The following is a 24,115-nucleotide window of genomic DNA, read 5'->3' as shown; positions in this document are numbered from 1 at the left end:
TTTATGCTCCTTTCCTTTGCGCTCCTTTCCTTTCCTTTACGCTCCTTTCCTTTACGCTCCTTTCCTTTACGCTCCTTTACGCACCTTTCCTTTCCTTTCCTTTCCTTTCCTTTCCTTTCCTTTCCTTTCCTTTCCTTTCCTTTCCTTTCCTTTCCTTTACGCTCCTTTCCGTTACGCTCCTTTCATTTACGCTCCTTTACGCTCCTTTACACTTTTTTCCTTTCCTTTCCTTTCCTTTCCTTTCCTTTCCTTTCCTTTCCTTTCCTTTCCTTTCCTTTCCTTTCCTTTCCTTTCCTTTCCTTTCCTTTACGCTCCTTTCCTTTACGCTCCTTTCCTTTACGCTCCTTTCCTTTCCTTTCCTTTACGCTCCTTTCCTTTCCTTTCCTTTCCTTTACGCTCCTTGCCTTTACGCTCCTTGCCTTTACGCTCCTTGCCTTTACGCTCCTTTCCTTTCCTTATGCTCCTTTCCTCTCCTTTCCTTTCCTTTCCTTTCCTTTCCTTTCCTTTCCTTTCCTTTCCTTTCCTTTCCTTTCCTTTCCTTTCCTTTCCTTTCCTTTCCTTTCCTTTACGCTCCTTTCCTTTCCTTTCCTTTCCTTTCCTTTCCTTTCCTTTCCTTTCCTTTCCTTTCCTTTCCTTTCCTTTCCTTTACGCTCCTTTACGCTCCTTTACGCTCCTTTACGCTCCTTTACGCTCCTTTACGCTCCTTTCCTTTACGCTCCTTTACGCTCCTTTACGCTCCTTTACGCTCCTTTACGCTCCTTTACGCTCCTTTCCTTTACGCTCCTTTCCTTTACGCTCCTTTCCTTTACGCTCCTTTCCTTTCCTTTCCTTTCCTTTCCTTTTCTTTCCTTTCCTTTACGCTCCTTTCCTTTCCTTTACGCTCCTTTCCTTTCCTTTCCTTTACGCTCCTTTCCTTTAGGCTCCTTTCCTTTACACTCCTTTCCTTTCCTTTACGCTCCTTTCCTTTCCTTTCCATTACGCTCCTTTCCTTTCCTTTACGCTCCTTTACGCACCTTTCCTTTCCTTTCCTTTCCTTTACGCTCCTTTCCTTTACGCTCCTTTCCTTTACGCTCCTTTCATTTACGCTCCTTTACGCTCCTTTACGCTTTTTTCCTTTACGCTCCTTTCCTTTCCTTTCCTTTCCTTTCCTTTCCTTTCCTTTCCTTTCCTTTCCTTTCCTTTCCTTTCCTTTCCTTTCCTTTTTGCTCCTTTACGCTCCTTTATGCTCCTTTCCTTTCCTTTACGCTCCTTTCCTTTACGCTCCTTTCCTTTCCTTTCCTTTCCTTTCCTTTCCTTTCCTTTCCTTTCCTTTCCTTTCCTTTCCTTTCCTTTCCTTTACGCTCCTTTCCTTTACGCTCCTTTCCTTTACGCTCCTTTCCTTTCCTTTACGCTCCTTTCATTTCCTTTACGCTCCTTTCCTTTCCTTTCCTTTACGCTCCTTTCCTTTACGCTCCTTTCCTTTACGCTCCTTTCCTTTCCTTTCCTTTACGCTCCTTTCCTTTACGCTCCTTTCCTTTATGCTCCTTTACGCTCCTTTCCTTTCCTTTACGCTCCTTTCCTTTACGCTCCTTTCCTTTCCTTTACGCTCCTTTCCTTTACGCTCCTTTCCTTTACGCTCCTTTCCTTTCCTTTACGCTCCTTTCCTTTACGCTCCTTTCCTTTACGCTCCTTTACGCTCCTTTCCTTTCCTTTACGCTCCTTTCCTTTACGCTCCTTTCCTTTCCTTTCCTTTCCTTTCCTTTCCTTTCCTTTCCTTTCCTTTCCTTTCCTTTCCTTTCCTTTACGCTCCTTTCCTTTACGCTCCTTTCCTTTACACTCCTTTCCTTTCCTTTACGCTCCTTTCCTTTCCTTTCATTTACGCTCCTTTCCTTTACGCTCCTTTCCTTTACGCTCCTTTCCTTTCCTTTCCTTTACGCTCCTTTCCTTTCCTTTACGCTCCTTTCCTTTACGCTCCTTTCCTTTCCTTTACGCTCCTTTCCTTTACGCTTCTTTACACTCCTTTACGCTCCTTTACGCTCCTTTCCTTTCCTTTACGCTCCTTTCCTTTACGCTCATGGAGCAGATTTTCCTGAGAGTCATCACGCAGCACTTGCAGGGCAAGCAGGCGATCAGGCCCAGTCAGCATGGGTTTATGAAAGGCAGGTCCTGCTTGATGAACCTGATCTCCTTCTGTGACAAAGTGACGCGCTGGGTGGACGAGGGAAAGGCTGTGGATGTGGTCTTCCTTGACTTCAGCAAGGCTTTTGACACCGTCTCCCACAGCATTCTCCTCAAGAAACTGGCTGCTCTTGACTTGGACTGGCGCACGCTTCGTTGGGTTAGAAACTGGCTGGATAGCCAGGCCCAAAGAGTCGTGGTGAATGGAGTCAAATCCAGTTGGAGGCCAGTCATTAGTGGCATCCCCCAGGGCTCGGTGCTGGGACTGGTCCTCTTTAATATCTTCATCGATGATCTGGACGAGGGCATCGAGTGCACCCTCAGTAAGTTCGCAGATGACACCAAGTTAGGTGCGTGTGTCGATCTGCTCAAGGGTAGGAAGGCTCTGCAGGAGGATCTGGATAGGCTGCACCGATGGGCTGAGGTCAACTGTATGAAGTTCAACAAGGCCAAATGCCAGGTCCTGCACCTGGGGTGCAACAACCCCAAGCAGAGCTACAGGCTGGGAGATGAGTGGTTGGAGAGCTGCCTGGCAGAGAAGGACCTGGGAGTGATGGTGGATAGTTGGCTGAATATGAGCCAGCAGTGTGCTCAGGTGGCCAAGAAGGCCAACGGCATCCTGGCTTGTATCAGGAACAGCGTGACCAGCAGGGCTAGGGAGGTGATCGTCCCCCTGTACTCGGCTCTGGTGAGGCTGCACCTCGAGTACTGTGTTCAGTTTTGGGCCCTTCGCTACAAGAAGGACATCGAGGTGCTTGAGCGGGTGCAGAGAAGGGCGACGAAGCTGGTGAGGGGCCTGGAGAACAAGTCCTACGAGGAGCGGCTGAGGGAGCTGGGCTTGTTCAGCCTGGAGAAGAGGAGGCTCAGGGGCGACCTTATCGCTCTCTAAAGGAGGCTGTAGCGAGGTGGGGGTTGGTCTGTTCTCCCACATGCCTGGTGACAGGACGAGGGGGAACGAGCTTAAGTTGAGCCAGGGGAGTTTTAGGTTGGATATTAGGAAGAACTTCTTTATTGAAAAGGTTGTTAGGCATTGGAACAGGCTGCCCAGGGAAGTGGTGGAGTCACCATCCCTGGAAGTCTTCAAAAGACGTTTAGATGTAGAGCTTAGGGATATGGTTTAGTGGGGACTGCTAGCGTTAGGTCAGAGGTTGGACTCGATGATCTTGAGGTCTCTTCCAACCTAGAAATTCTGTGATTCTGTGATTCTGTGATAGTCCCTCCGTTTTATTTCCTTAGTGTATATATATATAGAGAGAGAGACAGAGAATAGTTTCCTATTCTTCTGTTCTTCTCACAAGCTGAAAGAAGCGATTATCTTACTATACTCAGCATTAGTGCATCCTCACCTTGAGTATTGTATGCAGTGTGGGGCTCCACAATATAAAAATGATATAAAACTATTAGATGTGTCTAAAGGAGGGCAACAAAGATGGTGAAAGAACATGAGGACCAGTGAAGGATACTCCATTTGTTCAGCTTAGAGAAGAGACAGGTGTGACCTCACTGCTGTCTACAACTTCCTTATGTGGGGGAGCAGACAGGGAAGCACTGATCTCTTCTCTCTGGTGACAAGTGATAAGAGAAGAAGGGAATGGTGTAAAGTTGTGTCAGGGGAAATTCAGATTGGATAGTAGGAAAAAAATTCTTAAGGTTCTTAAAGTTCTTAAAAGTTCTTAAAGGGTGAACAGACACTGCAGCAGGTTCCCCAGGGAAAAGTGGTCTGGCACCGAGCCTACTGGTATTCAAGAAACATTTGGACAGTGCTCTCAGACAGAGATTCTGATTTTTGGGTGGTCCTGTTTGGAGCCAGGAATTGGGCTCAATGATCCATGTGTGTCCCTTCCAATTCAGGATGTTGTATTATTCTATGATTCCATTACAGACACAATATTTTTTGTGTGTTTACTGCCCAGTAGTAACAGATATGTCTATCTATTCTGTCTCCTTTCTCATTTTTCCTTTGCCTTACCTCTTGCTTCAATTTCTTGTTCCTTTTACACTCTTTTTGTCTTCTTAACATAAGACTTTATTTTTCTCCTAACTGGACAGTTGCCATATTTTCTTAAAATATACCTTCTTTTCAATTTTTCTCTCTCCTCTCAACATTCTATGCAGATTTCTTGCTCTCTGGCTACTTTTCATGCAATTTGTCACAAAATGGTGGCAATGTAAAAGAATGCTTTGAAAAAGTCAGGTGAATGCAGAGACAGATCTTTTTAATCCTTTCAATTTCCCTGACAAGATTTGAAAACCATTTATTTTAATGACAGTTTTTTGGGGGGGAGGCGGGGGGGGGGGCAGAAGGAAGTTTTATGCATATAATACTTTAAGTATGTATCAAGTAGTTTACAAATATGATTGTTCAGCATAAAATGCTTTGTAGACTCTCAGATATGGGGCCAAAACTAGTTTTGTCATTTCCAAATTTATGGTGTGGGAAAGCTTCAAAGACAATTCTTTCTCCTGAGAAAAATTATTAGTTTAAGGTACTATCTTAAGGGACAAACTGTAAGTTTAGATGCTCTTTCAGCATTTTGTGTTTGGTGTCTTGATGCCTTTCATAAACAAATTAGATGAACATTGCCTAGAAGGACAAGGTGGGAAGCTCACTTCCAGTTTTTGGTTCTTCTCCAGGCAAAACAGTACGTACCAGAACTGAATTGTCAGATGACACAGAAGATGAAACACCTAGCTTGAGGAACTTTACAGGGGCATACGTCAAGCTGCTGACAATGCAAGGAAGGGGTAAATTTCTTTGGGTTTTAGTCAAGTAAATCATTTTACAGGAGTGGGATTGATACATTTTATCTCCCAGAGATACGTTGCACTTCTGATCACTCAAATCCTTTTCAGGACCTATCATACATTATTTGTCATTTATGAGGAACCATGAAAATTACCAGAAACATTTATTTTCTTGCACTTCTAAAAGTTGAAAGCAGAGAGCTCATATTTCAATATCAATTCACACACTGTGAATTTGGAGACATGCAACTGGGGAATTTGGTACGTCTTTGAATTATAAAATGATCTTAGTGAAATTAAAATACTTGTCTCAGATGGATTTGCTCATTGATGTCAGAAAAACATTAATGCTTGAAATAACTAAATTCAGGTTTAAACAAGGGCTGATTTAACTAAGTGATGCCATTGAGCAGAGTCTGAAGGAAATTAAGTTGGCCCTCCACTGACCTCTTATTAAAATTATAGGGATGAACATTCAACTTATTGTTCATTTGGTTTCTTACTAATGAGATTGGCCTTGGAACTGGAACTGCCCTTCTGAACAGCTAATGTTTGAAAATCATGCCTATGAGATCTTTTATATTTCTAAAATCTGAAGTAAAACATCCACACTATTTATATTTTATAAAATATTGTAGGAATATCCCCAACAAGTTCTCATTTGTATCAACTGCATTGGGAGTAATTTTTACTAAACACAGGCCTTTTTATATGTTAAATTTACTGCAAGTACATGACTTTAATATTAAAAGAAACAATGTAGGCAATTCTAGAGTTTAGAAGGTTTATAGATTAAAGTTACAATATGATGATATTTCATTGACAGAGATGTTATTCTTAATTTACCTCAGAGGTGACTTCTACTAACAGTCCTGAAGCCCCTTACCTCTGCAGTAGGTAATTCCATTAAACAAGTTTGAGATGAGATGAGAGTAGCAGTATATGGGAAAGTACACAGGGCTTCAGACTGTTAGTCATTCTGCTTGGCAGGATCCCATGAAAACTGATATGGCAGTAAGGGGGGGGGGTCAGAAGACCTTGTTAACCATCACGGTATACAGACAGTCCATTCCAGTGAGCAGAAAATCAGGAAAAAGTGGCAGCAGGCCATGAGGCCATGGGTTCAGACCAAAAAAAAATTTAAAAAAAAAAAAAAAAAGCTGGAAATGCAGACAATTCAACCACTTGGGGAAATATAGATAAATTGATCAAGAAAGAAATGTCTTTATCATTTCCAGATCCAAAAAGACCAAGCTCAGCCAAGGTCAGTTTCATTTGATGACTCCTCTTAGTGGGGTTCACACTTGACAGTCCTATGAGTCATTAATTCATTTTCATTGGTTATGTTGCTGGAGATCCTTTACATGACATTTTTTATCTAATACTCCATAGTTTTTAGTGTTCACTTAATTTTCATATTTATTTTTGTGTTCACTTAATCATCATTTAATTACTTAACCTAATACATTGATTTTTGTGTCCATCACACAAAGAGACGGTATTTATATTGTCTGACAGTATCACAGAAATGACACTTGTAAGCAGGTAGCCTTCCATATGCCAAGAAGAACTCCAAGTACAGCTATCATGTCATAAAACACAGTATTTAGATGTAGTTAGCTTCCAAACAAATGTTATCAGTGTAACTCCATATGAAGTGGAGAAATTAGGTCAAACCCAAAAGTATCATGTTTGCATTCACATGACAAGTAGGTCTGACATCTCTAGTGTGTTACTTCCAGTCCAGTGGCTAAATTAGGCAGGAACGCCCTGTGCCAAGCTCTCAAATGCTTTACAGATATCACGTTGAAATAAATTGGTGTAATTTAAATGCTCAACTACTCTTTTCTGTGATTTAACAAACATAATTTACCAGTTCAAAGAAACATCTTTATATATTGAAGATATGTAATTAGCACAGTAACAAGTCTTCCTTGATTTTGTATTTTTGTTCCTTGCTTATCTTTGCTACCTGCAATTAATTGAAGTGACACGAATATACAATTTTCTTTGACATTAACTACTTAAATACATCATCTCATTAATTTTACAATATCGTAAATCCTTCCTGGAATATATCATAGAATTATAGAATAATTAGGGTTGGAAAAGACCTCCAAGATTGTCTGGTCCAACCATCCCCCTACCACCCATATTACAAGTTCCACATCCAACATTTTCTTAAACACCCCCAGAGACAGTGACTCCACAACTTTCCTGGACAACCCATTCCAATGCCTAACCACCCTTTCTGAGAAGAAATGTCTCCTAATTTCCAACCTGAACCTTCCCTGGCACAACTTGAATCCATTCCCCCTCATCCGATTGCTTGTTATCTGAGAGAAGAGGCCAACATCCAGCCCCTCACAACTTCCTTTCAGGTAGCTGTAGAGAGCAATAAGGTCTCCCCTGAGCCTCCTCTTCTCCAGACTAAACATCCCCAGTTCTCTCAGCCACTCCTCACAGGACTTGTGCTCCAGACCTTTCACCAGCTTCATAGCCCTTCTCTGGACACCCCCCAGGGCTTCAAAGTCCTTCTTGAATTGAGGGGCCCAAAACTGAACACAGGACTTGAAGTGCAGCCTCACCAGAGCAGAGTACAGAGTGACGATCACTTTTCTGGTCCGTTTGGCTACGCTGTTCCTGATATAAACCAGGATGCCATTGGCCTTCTTGGCCATCTGGGCACGCTTCTGCCTCATGTTCAGGTAAACATCTACCAACACCTCCAAATTCTTTTCCTCTGCACAGCTTTCCATAGTGGATAGATGGAGGAAGAGAGCAACATATTGAAAGCTGATTTCTCTACCAAAAGAAACACAAATTTATTCCAGACAGGAATTTCTGAAACAGAATAGATTTAAGACTTCTTTAAGACTTCTTTACATGTCTTTGCTGGTAAAACTGTCCTTTAGCTATCCCAGGCTACTGAGACCAGAATGGAAGTCTGGAGCAAAGACTTGCCCTTGGTGGAAGATGATGAAATCAGGCAATACTTAAAATTGCTGTAGAAGAGGCCATTGGGACCTGATATATTGAACCCACTAGTCCTAAGGGTGCTGGCCAATATCATTGTAAGGCCACTCTCAGTTACTTTTGAGAGGTCATCGTCATCTGTGGAATTTTCTGAAAACTGGAAAAAATTTTAATAAAGGGTCAGGGGAGTTGGACTAGATGGTCTCCACAAGTGACTTCTAACCTCATCTATGCTATGACTGTGATAACTGTTCATTCTATATTATCTCTTTTAAGCTTACAGGTTGCTAAAACACTTGCTCTGTGGATATGTGACTCATAATGACATTATAATTAACAGTTTAAGTTGCTAGGGATTTCTATATTTGCTCACCTGAAACAGAATTTCAGATCAATTAATTTTCTACTTCTAATGCAGTTTTTGCAATAGAAATGGCAATTGCAGTGAGAAGAATTAGCGGCAATCGTAGGAAGAAGAATTAGTGAAAAAGCATGGGGTTCAATTTCCTTAAAAAAAAAAAAAAAAAAAAAAAACTTTTTACTTTTTTTGACTATAAGTAATACCTGTTTGTCATCATTCTTATTTAAATGTGAGCCAATGTCAAAATAGCAGTAGCAGTTACTTAAGAATTTAGATCAGAGGAGGGGGTTCTCTTCAGAAAAGTTTTACTTTTGAAGGCCCTAGGAGTGAAAAAGCACCAGTTAAGATTTACAAGAACTATAAGTCACTATTAGAGCTTATTAAACTGTGAACATATTCCCAAAGGAAAAGACAAATTAAGGGCTAGGTGGAAAGGTACAAAATATATAATGTAATGTAAGGGATGAGTATCTTTATGTCCTGGTTTTAGCTAGGATAGAGTTAATTTTCCTCCTAGTATCTGGTAGGGTGCTATGTTTTGGATTTAGGATGAGAAGAGTGCTGATAACACCCCGATGTTCTAATTGTTGCAGAGCAGTGCTTACAATAAGCCAAGGATGTCTCAGCTTCTCGTTCTGTCCTGCCAGCGGGCAGGCTGGGGGTGCAGCAGGATCTGGGAGGGGACAGACCCAGGACAGGTGACCCAAACTAGCCAAAGGGATATTCAATACCATCTGATGTCATGCTGAACAATACATAGAGAGGCTAGCCAGGGTGGGGGGGGCAGCTGCTCGGGGATAAGCTGGGCATCAGTTAGCAGGTGGAGAGCAATTGCATTATGCATCACTTGTTTTGTACATATTACTATTACTAGTACTAGTACTAGTACTAGTACTAGTACTATTATATTTTATTTTCTGTCCTAATAAACTGTCTCTATCTAAACTGTTTCTCCAGTGACACAGAAGGACCATCTCCAATCAAGAATGTGAGATCTAATCATCAAAAGGGCCCAGTTCCATGCTGTTTGTGGTGCTGTGACAGGCTGAACTGGTCACTTTCACTACAGTCTCCTCTTCCTGTGTACTCATGTCTACAGCCAGCTGTGTGGTCCATGAGCTGTCACCTTTCTTTGGAAGGGTTATTTATTCTTGCTGAACAATATGAAGTGAGGATGGGCTGGCATGTAGCCTTGGTACCACTAAGAAGCTAGCAGTGCTAAATCCAAAGTCAGAATGACCACAGTGTAACATACTATCAAGAATACTCTATGTGCTGCAAATCATATCTTCTATTCCAGTAGCTTAAAAATAAACATGTAAATAAATAAAACTTTTAGACTGCTGCTACAGTGACTGAAATTGTTATTATAATTTATGGAGAAATGTAACAGTTTAAACAGGAGATCTTTGCTAAGCCATAAGATATGACTAAGCAAAGTTGAAAAAGGATTGCCCCAAACAGGTTAGAGGGAAAACAAACAAACAAACAAACAAACAAAAACCACTATAACAACAAAAAACAACCACACACACATTTACTAAAACTAATGAACGATTAAGTTGAGTCCCTGGACTATTCATTTAACACATCTTTTGGCAAAAGATTGTATGTCTTTCTACATGGGAGGCTGCCAATATCCAAAGAGCCTCCCTGTTGCCACTATCTGCCTTCATCTGTATCACAGCTGAGATACAGGTGCTGAAATAGCTGTTGTGTCTACTTCCAGTCCCAGAGGATTTTCCATAGAAAGAGTCAAATAAATGTTTCTTAATAATTTAATATGTGAAAAAAAAAAAACTGTTGTAAAAAAATAATAAAATAATAAAAATAATATTAAAATAAATGTTTTTATGGACAATTTCAGGGAGCATTTTTCCACCTTTTGAAAATGTCCAATTTATATCGATGGTAAAACATTAACTAAACAATAGTTCTGCTTTTATATTCTCTTTGAATTAATTTTGTGGGGATTTTTGTTTGTTTGTTTGTTTTAGTGGTAATCATACTATGCATCTATATTATATGTGTTCTATACATAAAAGAGTTATTTTACATCTTGAGTAAGAAATGAATAAATTTCTATTTAATTATGCCACTTTAGCCACATCACTAAGTATGATTACATACATTTATAACCAAAGCAGCCCTCTGCAATAAAAAGAGCAGTAGCCAAGGTGGAAAGTATGGCAATAATATTAAACTTGTATATTTAGATTAAAATTCATATAAGAACAGAACGTTTTATTATTTCAAACTTACCTTAAATAACATTCAAAATTTCCTTTTAAAATTAATCATGTTTTAATGAACTATTCTGCTTATCTTAATGTTATTCTATTCAAAATGGTATGGATTATACCTAAACAATGAGATAGACAAAGGCTTAAAAATGTTCTGAGAACAGTTAATCTGAGTTTTCAATGTATGTAAGCTGGTGCTACCAAAATGACACATTCAGCCTATAACTATGAAATTTTAACTTTGGTTGATCAGATTCATTTTTTTCTAATAAAGTGTGAATCAATAGTGAGTAAATCAGTGGAGTTATCCCTAATTACACATGCTTAGCATCTGTATCTAAGTTTCTATGCTATCAGTTTAAAAGGTATTGCACTGGGCGTTAGACCTGATAGAAAGAATAAGCAGGCAGATTCATAATTTAGAATTTTCATGTCAGTCCTGAAGTGACTTGTTTTATATGACTACGTGCTGCTTGGTTTTTTTCCACATTTGGGCATCTCCCAAATGCAGGGTGTCACTACTTGGGGTAAGGGGTACATTTAGGGATGCAGGGTAAGGTTTTTTCAGGATAGCGTAGGACTCATTATGGTAATGGAAACATGGGAAAACAGAGGGATACATTGATAAAATGGTCAGTTTGCGTGTGCAAAGTGCTGGTCAGTGTGTAGATCTGGCCATGCCCTGAACCAGGTCAGCTCAGTCTGTCCTGTCTTCTCATGGAGCTCCATTTCAAACTCTTACCCTGAGTGAGGTGAGTCTGTGAGTGTGTGTGCGCACACCACTCTGTACCAGCTACTGGAGTTCTGTGTGGTCTCAGGGGCTTATATGTACAAATCCAGCTATGGGAGAGACTGGGATCCAGGGGCAACTACTGGGCAGACTGGATGTCTGAGCCCAGCTTCTGGGGGCATCCAGCCTCTGCATACATCTACATACACTTTTTGCTCACTACTGACATCCATCATGGTCAGCAAAAGAGAGCAGCAGGATGAAGCTGATGGTGCTGCTGCTGTGAGTGCTGTGTGTGTCTGCCTGTGATGATTTGTGTGGCCAGCCATGTTCACATGTATGTATGTAGTGTATGCATGTGTGTGTGTGCTCACTGGTACAGCATATTCAGCCTTGCCACTCATCAGACCTGGTAATATGAATTGTGGCAGCCTTGACAAAACTTGTGGGGTTCTGGATTTGGCCTCCCCCTGCTGATATCATCTGATGTCATTGAAAAGTACAGTTCAGACAAAAATGAAGAGAAAGCACGCTTTCTATTTTTGCCAGTGTCTGTGCTTGAAGAATACATGTGAAAAAAGCAGCTATGTATCCCAAATGCTATGGTAGGAAAGAGCACAAAGAAGCTTTTTACTCAAAGAAGTGTCTGCTATATGCATCTCAGATTTTGCAGGAGAATTCTTTATAGGTAAGAACTTCTAGTAGTACTTCAATATAGGAAAAAAAAAAAAAAGTTTAGTAATTGTATGAGTTGTGTTTTGTCTTAAAGCTTTTTTTATGTAATTTTAATAATTTTTAATGTTAGCAACAACTGGCTACCTCTCCCACTGTTTAATCAATACCAATAAGTCTGCTACCACTAGGATGGAAATATTTTGCTATTTGCCATATGTGTTCCAAAGCTCTCTCAGATTACTGTAACATATGCAGTGCTTGGTGACCTAGCACCAGGTCTTAGGCAGCTGATTTTCCATCCCTACTTCAGCATTTAACTCTTTATTTTTCAAACTTTTTTTGCATGCCTTTGATGATTACATTATAACCTTGATCCTCCCTAAACTGAAACCAGTGCACAGTTAGCAAGCACAGTCTACCCCACTCCCCAAACTTAAGAGAACAGGTGGCAAAGAAAAGAATTTTACTTGAAAAGTTATTCTCAGTAAATACTGGAGTTCCTGGTGTCATGTGTGCTAAAGAGCAAGGTGCCCAAATGTACAGAGCTAAGGTTCAGTTCAAGCAACAAGGTTTCCAAGCAGGATCTGCTCGCTGTAATTTGGTAGCTGTGGTGACCTCTTGCAGTCACCAGAGGTTATTTTTGCCAGTTATCAGATGAAGTTTCATTAACCTCACTTACAGGTGTTTCCTGTAAAGGTTTGCCCAGAGACCAATGTTTTGTTGTAAGAGTAGTGACCTTTAATAACCGAAGATCTATACATACTTTTATTTTAAACTTATTGCCCAGAAAATTAACATTGTATTTAGTTGGTTGAAATAATAAAATTTGATGAAATGCTTATTCTTCACCATCAAAAGCACCAAGAAATTGTTCATATTTATTGTTATTGACTTATCCTGCCAATAGATATATGCAGTGGTCTCCAATGAAGTAGAACTTGATGTAAAAAATTGAGGTGGAAGTCAGAATAGTACTATGTCTGGTTCTGTATATAGCTGGGTGATGTGCAACACAGTACAATGAATAAGTCAGTGGCTGTTAGACAGGGCAGAAAAGAACAAAAGGAAAATACTTTTTTATTTTATTTTATTCAGAATTACAGAAATTCTGAAATCACTGAGCCCAATCATAATATGATACTGTGAGGAATGTTTTAACAATTCGTGTCCATAAAGAACAATTCTGTTTGAATCCTGTCTGCCTCTGGGCCCTGCACTGGCAATTTAATTCTTGAACCACAGATGCAGTGTGTCCCAGTCTCCCCCTCATTCTAGTCAATTTATCACTTCTTAAATTTATGAACCTGTTTGCTTTTGTTATTCCGGACTTCTATTTCTAACACTGCTATAGATGTGTCTGTGAATGGCTGGGGAAGAATGTTTTAATTACTCGTGTGTCTGGGAGTTTCAGAACAACTGATAACAACTAGTGACTGTTATGGGATACTATGTGGATCTTTGGTATCTGGTTAGGGGGGGCCGAGAGATAAAGAGGAAGGAGAAAGAAGCTGAAGGGCGGCTGGGAGACAAGACTTGAAGAAGGTGTTCCGTAAACTTGGGATGGTGCCCAGTAAGTACAAAGGGGGAGAGGAAGACTGCGAGCCTTCAGCATGGAAGACCCCTAGAGACCCCCAGAAGAGACCCCAGAGGAGACTGCGCATGCTCCAGTAGGAGGGACTGCACCCCGGAAGCTAATTTTAATAATCTATTTTTTTAGAAGTAGTAATGAATATGTATTAGTCTAGGAGCATAAAAATCAGCTGCTTGATGTAACTGGTGTGCGTCCTGGTGGAGCGGAGACTCCCGGTGCACCCAGCGCTGTTTGCTTACCTCTATTCCTTTATATTCTTTCAATAAATCCTATTTTTTTATTTAATCCTAATTTGAATCCTGAGCCATTTATAACAATACTAACTGAAATGGTTTCCAATTTCAATTTAACTTATCTATAAACACAATCATTAATATATGATAGAATCACAGAATCACAGAATTGTCTAGGTTGGAAGAGACCTCAAGATCATCGAGTCCAACATCTGACCTAACACTAACCAGTCCTCCACTAAACCATATCCCTAAGCTCTACATCTAAACGTCTTTTAAAGACCTCCAAGGATGGTGACTCCACCACTTCCCTGGGCAGCCTGTTCCAATGCCTAACAACCTTTTCAATAAAGAAGTTCTTCCTAATATCCAACCTAAAACTCCCCTGGCGCAACTTTAGCTCGTTCCCCCTCGTCCTGTCACCAGGCACGTGGGAGAATAGACCAACCCCCACCTCGCTACAGCCTCCTTTAAGGTACCTGTAGAGAGCAATAAGGTCACCCCTGAGCCTCCTCTTCTCCAGGCTGAACAAGCCCAGCTCCCTCAGCCGCTCCTCGTAGGACTTGTTCTCCAGGCCCCTCACCAGCTTCGTCGCCCTTCTCTGCACCCGCTCAAGCACCTCGATGTCCTTCTTGTAGCGAGGGGCCCAAAACTGAACACAGTACTCGAGGTGCGGCCTCACCAGAGCCGAGTACAGGGGGACGATCACCTCCCTAGCCCTGCTGGTCCCACTGTTCCTGATACAAGCCAGGATGCCGTTGGCCTTCTTGGCCACCTGAGCACACTGCTGGCTCATATTCAGCCGACTATCCACCATCACTCCCAGGTCCTTCTCTGCCAGGCAGCTCTCCAACCACTCATCTCCCAGCCTGTAGCTCTGCTTGGGGTTGTTGCACCCCAGGTGCAGGACCCGGCTCTTGGCCTTGTTGAACTTCATGCAGTTGACCTCAGCCCATCGGTGCAGCCTATCCAGATCCTCCTGCAGAGCCTTCCTACCCTTGAGCAGATCGACACACGCACCTAACTTGGTGTCATCTGCAAACTTACTGAGGGTGCACTCGATGCCCTCATCCAGATCATCAATAAAGATATTAAAGAGGAATGGCCCCAGCACTGAGCCCTGGGGGACGCCACTAGTGACTAGCCTCCAACTGGATTTGACTCCATTCACCACGACTCTTTGGGCCCGGCTATCCAGCCAGTTTTTAACCCAATGAAGAGTACTCCAGTCCAAGCCAAGAGCAGCCAGTTTCTTGAGGAGAATGCTGTGGGAAATGGTGTCAAAAGCCTTGCTGAAGTCAAGGTAGACCACATCCACAGCCTTTCCCTCATCCACCAAGCGCGTAACTGTCATAGAAGGAGATCAGGTTCATCAAGCAGGACCTGCCTTTCATAAACCCATGCTGACTGGGCCTGATCACCTTAATGCCCTGCAAGTGTCGCATGATGACACAAGATAATCTGCTCCATGAGCTTCCCTGACACTGAGGTCAAACTAAGAGGCCTATAGTTTCTCGGGTCTACCCTCCGGCCTTTCTTGTAGATGGAAGTCACGTTTGCTAGCCGCCAGTCAACTGGGACCTCCTCCGATGGCCAGGACTGTTGATAAATGATGGCAAGCGGCTTGGCCAGCTCCTCTGCCAGTTCCCTCAGTATCCTCGAGTGGATCCCATCTGGCCCCATCGACTAGCGTACATCCAAGTACCATAGCAGGTCACCAACCATTTCCTCATGGATAGTGAGGGCCACATTCTGCTTGTTAAGAAAAGTTAATTTTCTTCCTAGTAGCTGGTAGAATGCTATGTTTTGGATTAGGATGAGAAGAGTGCTGATAACACCCCAATGTTCTAATTGTTGCAGAGCACTGCTTACAGTAAGCTAAGGACATCTTAGCTTCTTGCTCTGTCTTGCCAACAGGCAGGCTGGGGGTGCAGCAGGAGCAGAGAGGGGACAGACCCAGGACAGGTGACCCAAACTAGCCAAAGGGGTATTCCATACCATCTGACGTCATGCTGAACAGTATATAGGGGTGGCTAGCCGGGGGAGGGGGCCAGACTGCTCGGGGTTAGGCTGGGCATCAGTCAGCGGGTGGTGAGCAATTGCATTGTGCATCACTTGTTTTGTACACACTATTAGTAGTAGTACTATTATCATCATTGTTGTTATTGTTATTATTGTTATTATTATATTCCTGTCTTAATAAACTTTTTTAATCTCAATTCACAGGCTTCACTTTCCCATTTCTGTCCCCCATCCCAGAGAGGGAGGGGGGGAGGTGAGCGAACAGCTGTGTGGTGTTTAGCTGCTGGCCGGGTTAAACCACGACACTGCCCAAGACAGTTTCCAACCACAATATCTCCCACCAGTCCTTCTCTGTTTGTGAAGAGAAGGTCTAGTGGGGTACCTCCCCTGGTAGGCTCACTAACCAACTGCGTCAGGAAGGACCCATATGTTTTGAATTAACCCATAGGGACTCAACCTTATCATTCCTATCCTCAACTTCTACAACATCAAAACTCTCTCTGATATAGAGAGCCACACCACCACCCTTTCCATGCTGCCTGTCCCTTCTGAAGAGCCTATAGCCAGACATTGCAGCACTCCAGTCGTGAGAGTGGTCCCACCACATTTCTGTGATGGCAATCAAGTCGTAGCCTGCCTGCCGCACAATGACTTCCAGCTCGTCCTGTTTGTTACCATAGCTGCTTGCATTAGTGTAGATGCACTTCAGTAGGGCCATTGCCTTATCCCCCAGCCTTGCCATTGTTCCCCCTGGCACAGCTCCAACAAACCTTGTTTCAGCCCCATCCCCCTTCTTACCTAGTTTAAAGCCCTCTCAATGAGCCCTGCCAGCTCCTGGCCTAGGATCTGTTTTCCCCTTAGAGATAGGGACCCGTCTGCCGCAGTCAGGCCAGGTGCCGAGTAAAGTGCCCCATGGTCAAAAAAAAAATATTCTGTGTTGGCACCAGACTCTGAGCCACGTGTTTATCAGGTGGACTTTCCCTGTCCTCTCTGTACCCCTCCCTGCCACCTGATGGACGAAAACACCGCCTGTACTCCCGCTCCATCCACTAAACGTCCCAGTCCCCTAAAGTCCCATTTGATGGTCTTCAGGCTTCAATGTCATCACTGTCAGCCTGGACTATTAAAAGAGGATAATAGTCAGAGGGGCAAACCAGGTTGGGAAACTTTCTGGCAATGTCCCTGACCCTGGCCCCAGGGAGGCAGCAAACTTCCCTACGGGTAGGGTCAAGCTGACAAATAGGTCCTTCTGTTCCCCTGAGAAGGGAGTCGCCCACAACAATCACCCTTCTTTCTTAATTGTTGGAGGCAGTCCTGAGGCATGGAGTCGACTTCCTCGCCCTAGACATCCTCCTGGGTAGACTTTCTACCTCTTCCTCAGCTACCAGTCTCTCAAGCTCCAGGGCCTCAAACCTGTTGTGTAAGGGCACCTGGGAAGGTGGGTCCAGTTGGCGGGTGCATCGCCTGCAATGTTGAGCAGGGACCTGTTTCCATTCCTCCTCAACTCCTAGGTCCCCTCCCTCTGCCCGACAGCAACAGGGCAGGGGGTCCACCCCCATTTGAGGGGGTCTCACCCCGGTACCTGTCCTTCGGGCCCTGCATTGAGTTGCTCCACAATTCTATCTCCTGCTCACTCTCCCTGATATCCCTCAACCTCTCCACCTCCTCCTTGAGTTCTGCCACCAGGCGGACCAGGTCATCCACCTGCTTGCACCTCACGCACACAGTCTCTCTGCCTCCCGCAGATGGTAGCAACAGGCTTAGGCGCTCCCTGCATCCGGAGACCTGAACTGCCGCATTATTGAATGGGCAGTCAGTCTGTGTGGGTACAGACTTCCTAGAGAGAGCACTGTGCCTGGTGTACACCATTGCAGCCTAGCTAGCGGTAGACCGCCATTAGAGGAGTTGATCGTATGGGTGGGGGGGAACGCTCTGCCCTTCCTGCACGAACTGCCACACTAACTGCCGCACCACTCCCTACTGCCGCGCCACGCCCTGGTTGCCCATGCTTCTGGTCGCCCGCACTCCCTAGGGGCAGCTTTTGAACAGCCAGGGAGGGGGCTCTGCTGGCTCCGCCTAAGCCTCGTTCGCCTCCCTCGCGAGGGCTGCCGGGTCCTGGAGGCTCCCGCAAGTTGGCTCGATGCCAGAAAAATTAGCCCTGCTTGTCCGATCCCCCACTCCGCTGCAGAACGCGTCTGCCCTGGAGCTGATCGCCTCGGCAAGTGGCTGCAAAAAATATATTATTATATTATAAAATATATTATATATATATATTTTATATATATTATAAAATATATATTTATCTCCCTCTGTGAGAGTATTTACTGAAGGAAGTAGAAATATAGAAGTAGGAAAACCTGTGTGTATATAAAGCTGCAGTTTTAGCTGGATAGGTGGAATAAAAGAATAAATTGTGGGAACTGTGTATGCCCACTGAGTATAGTTTGCAAGTAAACAAGGTTTATTTGTCCTATAGTGCCCTTTTTTTGTCAGATTCCAGATTCTGTATTGAGGTTCCTTTTAGAAAAGAATATTTCATTTGGTAATATAACACACTTTTTAGTGTTTTAAAGTAAATAACATAAATCGCTCCTTTCTTGGAATTAAAAAAATAAAAAAGGCAACTTTTTTGAAAAGAAAAAAAGTCAAAGTGAAGAAATAACACATAACAGAAATAGACATTTGCCTTCCTTCACCTTCCCACAGTGTTCTTGCAGCTAGTTCTTGAATCCAGACCTCACATTAATAAAATAAATTATTTGCTTGTGAGACTAAATAAATTCTGTACTCTACTACAGTCCTTGCACAGAGTTTTTATTTCTTCTTTGAAGTATAGCAGTCTGTGCTATGCTGCTCTCGGTCTTAATCAGCATGAATCAGCATGACCTGCACTGTCTCTATTGCTCATAGTACATACTCATTTTTGTAATCCTTGTTCTCCAGAGCCAGCTCACTTGCTCACCATCAGTGACTGACCTCTGAATCTTCCATGGCACTTGATTTCTCCAGCATTTGTAGAAAAAACAATACAGTAGTGAACAATTTTTATAGAAAAGAAAATAATGTTAATAAGCAAGATATTTCTTAAGAATGTGATTTCATTTTGCTTGACTGAATTCCATGCTTATTGCTTCAGCCTCCTATATTACTTGTGTTGGTGATGCCTCTCTGCTTTGTATAATAAAAATACCATTAATTAAAGTTTTGATCTGGTGCATAGGGAAATAGTTTAGTGGGTGACATTGGTAGTAGGGTGATGGTTGGACCAGATGATCTTTAAGGTCTTTTCCAACCTTAATGATTCTAAGATTATATGATTTTAATTGACACTGTGGCTATTAATGTGAATATAAAAATAAGCATCTCAACTAATTTCTGAGGATCTTTCAGTTCTAGTTTGATACTTCGGTGTTGTGGTTTAACCCGGCCAGCAGCTAAACACCACACAGCCGTTCGCTCACCCTCCCCCCTCCCTCTCTGGGATGGGGAAGAAATGGGAAAGTGAAGCCCGTGAGTTGAGATAAAGACAGTTTATTAAGACAGGAAATAATAATAGCAATAATAATAATGATGATGATGATAATAGTACTAATAATAATAATGTGTACGAAACAAGTGATTCACAGTGCAATTGCTCACCACCCACTGACCGATGCCCAGCCTAACCCTGAGCAGTCTGGCCCCCTCCCCCGGCTAGCCACCCCTATATATTGTTCAGCATGACATCAGATGAGATGGAATACCCCTTTGGCTAGTTTGGGTCACCTGTCCTGGGTCTGTCCCCTCTCTGCTCCTGCTGCACCCCCAGCCTGCCCGTTAGCAAGACAGAGCAAGAAGCTGAGACGTCCTTGGCTTGGTGTAAGCGCTGCTCTGCAACAATTAAAACATCAGGGTGTTATCAGCACTTTTCTCATCCTAATCCAAAACATAGCATTCTACCAGCTACTAGGAAGGATATTAACTCTGTCCTAACTGAAACCAGGACAAGTCACCACTTAACTAAAACACTGGCACTATCATTCAGACTAATGATCTCTGAAGGCTGTTTAACAGCTCACTGCTGTATCATCCTGCAAAACCTACATGATGCTTTGTGAAACATGCCGCTGGGAGACTCCAGTGGTTTACAAATCTGCACACTAGGAAGATGAAGATGCAGGTCAGGGGAGGCAATAGTATGGTGGTGGGGCCATTCAGGGAACAGTTCTGGTCTGTCTGCTGAACCAGAGACGTGGGGAAACAGCTTTATCTTGTGGGAGGGAAAGAACTGGAGGTAGGAGCACCAAGGCAGAGGGTGTGCTTGGCAGAGCCAAGCAGAAACAGGGAGGCTTACCTATCAAAAAAAGAAAGAACTTATTTTAAATCTTATCCCTCCCAAACTGTAGGTCCATTGCACTTTTGAATCTATCTGCAGGGAAAGCCAGAAGGGTGTTACCATATGGTCTGCTGACTTGCACTGCACCCTGGTCATTTTATCAAGAACCAAACCAGAATAACTGAGGGACAATAATGGTTTAAAATGTCTACACTAATTCTTTCATCTTTAAAGGGCCAGTTGCATAATCCCTGCATGACAGAACCTGAAGATAAATTTGTATGGCTATTCAGAATAAATAAATATGAAAGCATTTATGATGAAAATCTAGCAAGAATGCCAAATGAAAAGAGAATACATTATTGTCCAAAGTCTCTGGCTTGCAATTAAAGTGAAAGACACCCGTCTGCTATAACTTATCATACATATCATAAATCCAGTTATTGGACATTGAAAATCAGAGCTGGGTAAAGCACTCCCTTCAGCTTTTTTTTTTTTTTCTTTCAAAGTGGGATTTCTCCATTACTGAGAGTATCCAGTGAGTGTTCTTATGTCCATAGTATGACCTCATTATCATTCTGGCCCTGTAAATGTTGAATGCTGATGACAACAATTCCTTAGTGTAGGCTGTTTTATTAAGTTGTATAATATTGATGTTACTAAGGGAACAAGAAGCAGGTGGATATACCATCCATCATTGCTACCTAACTGAAAATTTACAGAAAAGTTTTAAGAACAGTTTGGTTCAGTACAAAGTAATAAAAGAAACTGAATGTAAATTCTGTGAAATAATTGTCAAAACCCAACAATCCTTTCTTTGTTGTTTTCCCTTTGTTTTATTCTGTTTGTTAATAAGAGTAGAGATAGAAGGTGCATGCATGATGAACATGAAGAAAGCAAGACATGAAAAGTGTATAGCTTCTTAATTTATTATTTCAGGATTTAAATGGTAATTGTCATGTTTTATCATGCAACAATATTGCTGCTCACCAAGAAAAACTTGGAGACAAAGACTAGCTGCATGCTGAGGAGCAGCCTTTGCTCCTGATTACACATGATGACTTTGTCCCAGCTATCCCCTGATTTTCTCATGGAGTGAAAAAAACAGGAAAGCTTTTGGATCACAAGATGTCTGGTCTGAGAGGTCTTCAGTTTTGTTGTCTTGGGAATCAGAACCATGGAGAGTGTGGTTACTGTTATCTTTCTGTTATCACAGATATGTGAGCATTATGATGTCAATTATGTATGTTCCAGGTCTGACTCTTCATATACAATATGTCTTTGTGGAAAGTCAGTAATAAGTGTTTTTGAGTAATCTGTCCAAGCCCTACTAAAAAATAAATCTGTTTTCTTTGTTTTCTTAAAAGTATGTCCAATATTTTTATTTTTATTATTGTTTTTTCAGTATTCCTGAATATGGATATCCTATGGAGAAAAAAGCTAAAAAGTGATGAAAGTAAAAATTGAATACTACATTAGTATTGGTAGAATAAAAGAAACATTCCACTGAAACCGTGCTAGAGTAGAGTGTCTAACATTTCAACTGTGAACATCCTATGTGATTTTAAGCAACCCCCTACATTTCAGTGTGCTCTCCTTTCCTTTTTACATGGGGTCTTGCACTGACAGGTTTTAAAACCTTTCAAGTTTTTTTGTGCATACAATGACTACCTCAGTGGAATCCATTCTGAGCTGTGAGCTACAGTTGTTAATTAAAACAAATGTTTATATTAGTGAGAAAAAGGCAGTAAGGACACAATCTATATAGTTAGTCAATGCAGCAAGAATTCTGAAGATCACATATTAGCCATAAATCTTTCATAAGACTGTTCATATAGAAAATACATACATTGTAACATTCATGAAGAAATTACGAATTCATGATCTTTGGAATTCTAGCCATGTTTTAACAATACTTCTGTTAGAAATGGCTCAATCTTCAAATTAGGATTAAATAAAAAAATAGGATTTAGTAAAAGAATAGAGGTAAGCAAACAGCGCTGGGTGCACCGGGAGTCTCCACTCCACCAGGACGCACACCAGTTACATCAAGTAGCTGATTTTTATGCTCCTAGACTAATACATATTCATTACTACTTCTAAAAAAAACAGGTTATTATAATTAGCTTCCGGGGTCCAGTCCCTCCTACTGGAGCATGTGTATCAGTCTCCTCTGGGGGTCCCTCTGCGGGTCTCTAGGGGTCTTTCATGCTGAAGGCTCGTAGTCTTCCTCTCCAAGTTTTTTTCTCGTCCTTCCCCTTTGTACTCCTTTGGCACCATATCAAGTTTATAGAACATCCCCTGCAGGTCTTGTCTCCCAGCCGTCCTTCAGCTTCTTTTTTTTCTTCTTAATCTCTTGGCCACCTGGCCAGATATCAGAGGTCTGCATAGTATCCCATAACAGTCACTAGTTGTTATCAGTTGTTCTGAAACCCCCAGACATCAAAGACTTCATACAAACACAAATAGCTTTCTTATTGACACTTCACCAGTAATTAAAACATTCTTCACCAGCCATTCACAGGGACAGTCACACCTATAGCAGTGTTAAGTTAATCTCGAAGAAGACAGAAAAAAGGGCTGTAACTGTTAGAAATAGAAGTCCGGAATAACAAAGGCAAACAGGTTCATAAATTTGAGGAGTATTTTCTGAAGACTTGATAAATCGACTAGAATGAGGGGGAGACTGGGACACACTGCATCTGTGGTTCAAGAATTAAATTGCCAGTGCAGGACCCAGAGGCAGACAGGACTGTTCTTTATGGACACGAATTGTTAAAACATTCCTAACAATCCCTTATCTTCTTTTTAATATCAACAATTCGTGTCTCTTCTGTTGTTAACTGGATTTCATCAGTCCGTTCTTGGAGGGTCCAATTCTTAAACATCATAATTGACATATCCCCTTCCCTTTTTAATGAAGTTATTACCAATGTACTATTTATCACCCAGTGTATTAATAATGTAAGACAAGGTATCATACAAGGTACAAACAATAACATCATTACACCACATAACAATAAAAATAACACTCTTTTAACCCATGATCCACCAGGCAGCCATGAAAATAAATCCCATTCCATATCCTTCCAAGTTTGTGCTCGCTCGCTCACCTCCCCCCTTCCTTCTCTGGGATGGGAGAGAGAAATGGGAAAGTGAAGCCTGTGAGTTGAGATAAAAACAAGAAAATAATAACAATAATAATAATAACAATAATGATGATAATAGTACTACTAGTAATAATGTGTACAAAACAAGTGATGCACAATGCAATTGCTCACCACCTGCTGTCCGATGCCCAGCCTAACCCCGAGCAGTCCGGCCCTCCTCCCAGCCTGCCTGCTGGCAGGACAGTGAGAAGCTGAAACATCCTTGGCTTGGTGTAAGCACTGCTCTTAGTGTGGGAGAAGTCCGGTCGAGGCCCTCTCACTCGGCAGTCAATACCCATAGGGGTTGCCTCCCTCGGTAGACCATACACACCGCAGTGGAGGGTCCTGCCCCGGTCTTGCCTTCTCCCTTTTCTCCCTTTAGGCTTGTCCCCTTTATTTGGCATCCTTCATTCATGCAGAGCCTCGTTGCCAGAATATTAGTTCTTCCTTAGCTTGAGTTTCAGTTTCCCAGGAGCGGACTCAACCCTCCAAATTTCAGTAGTTACTGGTCCTTTTATTCTGGATGCGTGGGTCCCTTTCTGCGGTTCTCACAGCTGTTTCAGTAGTCAGTAAAACAAGGTACAGTCCCTCACATCGGGGGTTCAGTGTGATTCTTCCCTCCCGTGGCTGCTTGTTGAAACACTTTCTTTTTTATCTTCTGACAAGTTAAGCAACGGTTATGTAATTTGCTTTGCCGTATGGCCCTTTCCAGGTTCCTGTAGCAGGATTCATCTGATAGCCACGGCTACATTCACATTTGTAGCCACCTTTCAGGTTGATACAGATTTGACTACAGATACCAGGGTTTTGGCATTCATCAATATCTCCACAGTTTCTCTTGTCTACAAACTCAAACTCAGCTGGACAGTCACATTCATTTATGTTGCATTCCTTCAGGGGCTCATCACCCCAGTCCTT

General features: G+C 42.2%; 1 long non-coding RNA gene across 1 annotated transcript in view; it reads right to left on the bottom strand.

The window, feature by feature from the left end:
* Window positions 1-23,524, bottom strand: part of LOC311426441 — a 290,718-nt gene extending 267,194 nt beyond the window's left edge. Inside the window, exon 1 of the long non-coding RNA XR_014686758.1 lies at window positions 23,313-23,524. This is a non-coding gene — a long non-coding RNA (uncharacterized lncRNA). The remainder of the gene's footprint in view (window positions 1-23,312) is intronic.
* Window positions 23,525-24,115: the final 591 nt, after the last annotated feature.

This window comes from Aythya ferina (genome assembly GCF_964211825.1).
Source record: "Aythya ferina genome assembly, chromosome: W".
NCBI lineage: Eukaryota > Metazoa > Chordata > Aves > Anseriformes > Anatidae > Aythya > Aythya ferina.
Note: the sequence above shows the minus strand (reverse complement) of the source record. Positions and strands in the feature narration are given on the sequence as shown.